This window comes from Anguilla rostrata, chromosome 15, assembly GCF_018555375.3.
Source record: "Anguilla rostrata isolate EN2019 chromosome 15, ASM1855537v3, whole genome shotgun sequence".
Lineage (NCBI taxonomy): Eukaryota > Metazoa > Chordata > Actinopteri > Anguilliformes > Anguillidae > Anguilla > Anguilla rostrata.
Window position 1 is genome coordinate 9,663,244 of NC_057947.1, and position 7,052 is coordinate 9,670,295.

Here is a 7,052-nt window from a genome sequence, read left to right on the forward strand (position 1 = left end):
AAGACAATAGGGCCTAGGACCATCAAACCACTGCTAGAGTGTTCACAGACAGCGGCCCCGAAAGCAGAGCCTATGTTCGGCGCTACCACCCCCGCGATTTTACACGAATATTTCCAACCCTGACTTTAAGCCGCCGACCGGGAAAAAAATGCAGCCGGCTAACGCTTTCAATGTTCAATAGCTCCCAGACAATAGGGCCTAGGACCATCAACCACTGCTAGGTGTTCACAGACAGCGGCCCGAGAAGCAGAGCCTATGCTTCGGGCGCTACACCCCGTGCGATTTTACACGAATATTTCCAACCTGACTTTAAGCCCCGACCGGAAAAAAATGCAGCCGGCTAACGCTTTCAAATGTTCAATAGCTCCCAGACAATAGGGCCTAGGACCATCAAACCACTGCTAGAGTGTTCACAGACAGCGGCCCCGAGAAGCAGAGCCTATGTTCGGCGCTACCACCCCGCGCGATTTTACACGATATTTCAAACCTGACTTTAAGCCGCCGACCGGAAAAAAATGCAGCCGGCTAACGCTTTCAAAGTTCAATAGCTCCCAGACAATAGGGCCTAGGACCATCAAACCACTGCTAGAGTGTTCACAGACAGCGGCCCCGAGAAGCAGAGCATGTCGGCGCTAACCGGCGATTCGAATATTTCCAACCTCTAGCCGACCGAAAAAATGCGCGCACCTTATTAAGCTCAAATGGGCAGACATCAACCATGTAGAGGTCACAGCAGGCCGAGCGAGCATGCTTCGGCCTACCCGGCGATTACCGATATTCCACCGCTTAGCGGCCGAAAAAAGCCCGCTACTTCAGTTCATATCAACAATGGGCCAGACTCAACCTGAATTTACAGACAGCGCCGAGACAGCTATTCGGGGCTACACCCGGCGTTTCACGAATTCAACCCTACTAGCGCGACGGAAAAGAGCCGACGCTTAGTCAACCAGACATGGTGGACATCAACAGTAGGTTCACAACAGGCCGAGAACAAGCCAGTCGGCGCTACACCCGGGATTTTACACGAATTCCAACCGACTTTAAGCCCCGCCGAAAAATGCACCGGCTACGCTTCAGTCATAGCTCCCAGACATAGCCTAGGACCATCAACCACTGCTAAGTTCACAACAGGCCCCGAAGCAGAGCCATGTTCGGTACACCCCCCGATTTACACATATTTCCAACCGACTTTAGCCCCGACCGAAAATGCAGCCGGCAAGCTTTCAAGTTCAATAGCTCCCAACATAGGCCTGACCATCAACCCTGCTAAGTGTTCACGACCGGCCCGAAGCAGGCCTATTTCGGCGCTACACCCCGCGATTTACACGATATTTCCACTGACTTTAAGCCGCCGACGAAAAATGCACCGCTAAGTTCAGTCAAGCTCCAACAATAGGGCCTAGGACCTAAACCACGCTAAGTGTTCCAGACAGCGGCCCCAGAAGCAGAGCCATGTTCGGCGTACCACCCCGCGATTTACACAATTTCCACCCTGACTTAAGCGCGACCGAAAAAAATGCACCGGCTAACGCTTTCATTCAATAGCTCCCAGACAATAGGGCCTAGGACATCAACCACTGCTAGAGTGTCACAGACAGCGGCCCGAGAAGCAGAGCCAATGTTCGGCGCTACACCCCCGCGATTTACACAATATTTCCAACCTGACTTTAAGCCGCCGACCGGAAAAAAATGCAGCGGCTAACGCTTTCAATTCAATACTCCCAGACAATAGGGCCTAGACATCAAACCACTGCTAGAGTGTTCACAGACAGCGGCCCGAGAAGCGAGCCATGTTCGGGCGCTCCACCCGCGCATTTTACACGAATATTTCCAACCGACTTAAGCCGCCGACCGGAAAAATGCACCGTACGCTTCAAGTTCAATAGCTCCAGACAATAGGCCTAGGACCACAAACCACTGCTAGAGTGTTCACAGACAGCGGCCCGAGAAGCAGAGCCATGTTCGGGCTACCACCCCGCGATTTACACGATATTCCAACCTGACTTTAAGCCGCCGACCGGAAAAATGCACGGCAAGCTTTCAAGTTCATAGCTCCAACATAGGGCCTGACCATCAACCACTGTAGAGTGTTCACAGACAGCGGCCCGAAACAGAGCCTATGTTTCGGCGCTACACCCCGCGATTTTACACGAATATTTCAACCCTGACTTAAGCCGCCGACGGAAAAAAATGCAGCCGGCTAACGCTCAATGTTCAATAGCTGCCAGACAATAGGGCCTAGGATCATCAAACCACTGCTAGAGTGTTCACAGACAGCGGCCCCGATAAGCAGAGCCTATGTTTCGGGCGCTACGTACCCGTGCGATTTTACACGAATATTTACAACCCTGACTTTAAGCCGCCGACCGGAAAAAAATGCAGCCGGCTAACGCTTTCAATGTTCAATAGCTCCCAGACAATAGGGCCTAGGACCATCAAACCACTGCTAGAGAGTTCACAGACAGCGGCCCCGATAAGCAGAGCCTATGCTTCGGGCGCTACCACCCCGCGATTTTACACGAATATTTCCAACCCTGACTTTAAGCCGCCGACGGAAAAAAATGCAGCCGGCTAACGCTTTCAATGTTCAATAGCTCCCAGACAATAGGGCCTAGGACCATCAAACCACTGCTAGAGTGTTCACAGACAGCGGCCCCGAGAAGCAGAGCCTATGCTTCGGGCGCTACGATCCCCTGCGATTTTACACGGATATTTCCAAACCTGACTTTAAGCCGCCGACCGGAAAAAAATGCAGCCGGCAAACGCTTTCAAAGTTCAATAGCTCCCAGACAATAGGGCCTAGGACCGTCAAACCACTGCTAAAGTGTTCACAGACAGCGGCCCCGAGACGCAGAGCCTATGCTTCAGGCGTTTCCACCCTGCACGATTTTACACGAATATTTCCAACTATGACTAAGTTTCCATTTGGAAAAAAAGCAGCTGGCAAACACTTTCAAGTTCAACAGCTCCTAGAGAATAGGGCCTAGCACCTTCAAACCACTTTTAAATTGTTCGCTAACAATGGCCACAGTATTTCAATTTATTTTTGAAGAAGCACTCTTAACTGACTTGACTGAAGTAGCCCTAGGTAGCTTCAATGATGAAGGAGCATAAAGTAAGTTATCAACGTGCACTTGTACGTCCGTTTAATGAAAATACAGCACTTTCATGTGGTCAAGTTGTTGTAGTGTGAAACTGCAAATAATTCATAAGTGACTATGAAATAATGTAAACAAATATTATGAAATACAATGAAGTATGAGCAGAAATAATTCCTAAAAACATTGATGAATTAATCTACTCACAAACAAAGCTTCCCCAAGGATCACACAGGCAGATGGAACAAGATTAAAGGAGGTCTTGAATCATGCTGTTCTTTAGCTTGTGCTACAGTGAAAATTCTTCTTCTTTGGTGTTTTACAGCTGTTGGCATCCTTTTTAATTGCATTACTGCCTCCTTCTGGATCAAACAGGGAAAGAGGGAAATGGCTACTCTTATAATGTGACAAGCAATCAATGTGACTTCAAACAACCAATGAGAAGGCAAACATCTGAAATAACAGGAAAAATGGCATTCACATAATAGCCTATAGAAGGTGCTAGAAACACAACACTCTGGGGTCTAAGGGTAAAATGAGGCACACTGGTGATTCTGCGATGCTCTGACATTTGTGTAAATTGCATCAACTTCATATACAGTGATTCCAAAGTTTTTCATATCTTTATTTTCAGCACAAACTCAGCTACAAGAATATGGCAGCAGTAAGTAGGTCATAATCATGTGTGGATTGTAAACTGCTCTAAAAACACAAACTGTAAACAGTATTTTTGCACATGCAGAGGAATGTTGTAATAAAACACACTAAACAATTGTGAATAAGAATTTTGGTCACTGAAATGTGTTCATCAAGGTCTTGGGTATCAAAAGATGACAATATTTCAGCAAATCCAATGAGAAATATAAAATAAATTGCTAAAAGTTAGTGTTGTGACTATTTTTCAACACCAGGTGAGAATGGAAGGGCAAATGGCTTTTCTGTAATGAATATGCATTGGGTAGGACGACATGCCAGCTACGTAGGCTATTCACACCTGGGCGCATGCCTCCCCACCACCAAGACAAAGACTCAGTGAGCCATTTAGAAGACAGAAACAAAGACATCTTTTGATTTTCAGAACATTTATTGAAGCAAACTATACGCATGGAAGATGAGATGAGACTGGTTGTACTCTTGCAACACTTGCGTGGCTTCTTAGCTAGTGGTGAACTAGGCCGTGTTTCCTGATCAGCATCTGTAAATATGATAAAAACAAAATTGTTAGGAAATGTGACATCAAATCAAACTTTATTTATATAGAACATTTCCTTCAACAGGTGAAAATTAAATGTGCTTTACAAAAAAGGGGCAAGCCACTAACAAATGAAAACAAAACTTAGGAAATGTGACATGGTTACATCATATACAAACAAAGAACCAAAAAACACAACCAGATGCAGAGAGGTAACCTATAATTTTGAGAAGCAATGGTTAGAATCGTTCGTAGTGTGGGAATTTACAAGCGCGCATATTAGTGAATATTCCTACAAACACACAGAGAATGTAATACAGCACACATTTACAAATAATGCAAGCTATCAACGAAACAACATTAGCTAAATTAAATATTGATATTCCAGCCCAACTACACGCAACTCATCAATAACAATGCCTCAATCTGAAGTAGACTAGGTCTGTTTAGCTAAGTGGTTATTATATTGCTATTTCCCGAATTTACTTATAGTATGCTAATATCGATTGTCCGAGGACATCAGTTTTAGAATCCTAGCCACGCCACGGGCTATTTATTACCAATTTGATCGAAAAACATACAGTCTACCTGATACTTTTAAAAACCAGACGCAGAGAGCCTAGCCTATAATTTTGAGATGCAATAGTTCGAATCGTTCGTGGTGTGGGAATTTACAAACGCGCATATTGCTGGATATTCCTACAAACACACAGATACGTTGCAATACAGTACACATATTTACCAATATGATCATAAAAAATATACTTACGCAAGAAGTTGATCCTCAGCTGGATCAGTTCGCTGTTCGAAATGACACCGCTCTTCATCAGTGTCGGCTTCCGGACGGACCATTTTCCAAAAATAAACGAAATGTACACCTCAAGAGAAGTGAATATGGCGACACTGACATTCTACCCCGTTTTCGCAGACTTAACATTTCTCTCATGGATCTCGCATCGCGCCTCCTTTAGTCTCCTTCTATGGAAAGTAATTATAATGTTGTTAACGTGTGAATGCGATTTGGGCGGACTTCCTGCTGAGCGAAATTCACGTAGTAATGAGTAAAGTTTAACGAAGCATACATGGTCTAATTAATCAAATTTAAAACTTTTAAAACAATTAATATTATTTGCCAATGTGCGCATTGGAAAGTCGCGATTCTAAGGTTTCTCTCAATATTTTTGTTGCGTCTGTATGATAACAGGACGTGAAGTTAATCATCCAAATCGAAACGAAAGTTAATTTCATCTTGTCGAGCTCCGCCGGCGGAGCTCTCGACCCGAGAGGATTAACTGACTTGACTGAAGTAGCCCTAGGTAGCTTCAATGATGGAGCATAAAGTAAGTTATCAACGTGCACTTGTACGTCCGTTTAATGAAGATACAGCACTTTCATGTGGTCAAGTTGTAGTGTGAAACTGCAAATAATTCATAAGTGACTATGAAATAATGTAAACAAATATTATGAAATACAATGAAGTATGAGCAGAAATAATTCCTAAAAACATTGATGAATTAATCTACTCACAAACAAAGCTTCCCCAAGGATCACACAGGCAGATGGAACAAGATTAAAGGAGGTCTTGAATCATGCTGTTCTTTAGCTTGTGTTACAGTGAAAATTCTTCTTCTTTGGTGTTTTACAGCAGTTGGCATCCTTTTTAATTGCATTACTGCCTCCTTCTGGATCAAACGGGGAAAGAGGGAAAATGGCTGCTCTTATAATGTGACTAGCATTCAATGTGACTTTAAACAACCAATGAGAAGGCAAACATCTGAAATAACAGGAAAAATGGCATTCACATAATAGCCTATAGAAGGTGCTAGAAACACTTAAACAGAGTGAATGAAAGTAACATTACACAAACAATGGCCACGGGATGCACAGCCTATGCTTTGGGCATTATTACACAAATATTTTCATCTGTGACTTTAAGCTGCCATTCGGACAAAAATGCAGCCGGCAAACGCTTTCAAGTTCAACAGCTCCTAGAGAATAGGGCCTAGCACCTTCCAACCACTTTTAAATTGTTCGCTAACAATGGCCACAGTATTTCAATTTATTTTTGAAGAAGCACTCTTAACTGACTTGACTGAAGTAGCCCTAGGTAGCTTCAATGATGAAGGAGCATAAAGTAAGTTATCAACGTGCACTTTAATGAAAATACAGCACTTTCATGTGGTCAAGTTGTTGTAGTGTGAAACTGCAAATAATTCATAAGTGACTATGAAATAATGTAAACAAATATTATGAAATACAATTAAGTATGAGCAGAAATAATTCCTAAAAACATTGATGAATTAATCTACTCACAAACAAAGCTTCTCCGAGGATCACACAGGCAGATGGAACAAGATTAAAGGAGGTCTTGAATCAGGCTGTTCTTTAGCTTGTGTTACAGTGAAAATTCTTCTTCTTTGGTGTTTTACAGCAGTTGGCATCCATTTTAATTGCATTACTGCCTCCTGGATCAAACAGGGAAAGAGGGAAAATGGCTGCTCTTATAATGTGACTAGCAATCAATGTGACTTTAAACAACCAATGAGAATGCAAACATCTGAAATAACAGGAATGAGTGACATTCACATAATGGCCTATAGAAGGTGCTAGAAACACTTAAACTGAATGAATGCAAGTAACATTACACAAACAATGGCCACAAGATGCAGAGAATATGCTTTGTGCATTATTACCTCGTGCAATTTGACACACATATTTCCAATTATGACTTTAGGCTGATATTTGGAAAAAATGCAGCTGAC

The 7,052-nt window shown here is 43.3% G+C and overlaps 1 long non-coding RNA gene across 2 annotated transcripts; it reads right to left on the reverse strand.

Annotated features, from left to right (window-relative positions):
* Positions 1–3,116: 3,116 nt before the first annotated feature.
* On the reverse strand, positions 3,117–6,760 carry LOC135241019 (uncharacterized). Of its 2 annotated transcripts, none has more exons than XR_010325857.1 (3): positions 6,604–6,760; positions 5,818–5,972; positions 3,117–3,460 (listed from the first exon to the last, which is right to left on the reverse strand). It is a non-coding gene; the product is annotated as an uncharacterized LOC135241019 (long non-coding RNA). The 2 variants fall into 2 exon arrangements; XR_010325856.1 differs by lacking the exon at positions 3,117–3,460 and adding an exon at positions 4,164–4,293 and having other exon boundaries at positions 5,060–5,972.
* Between the last annotated feature and the right edge of the window lie 292 nt (positions 6,761–7,052).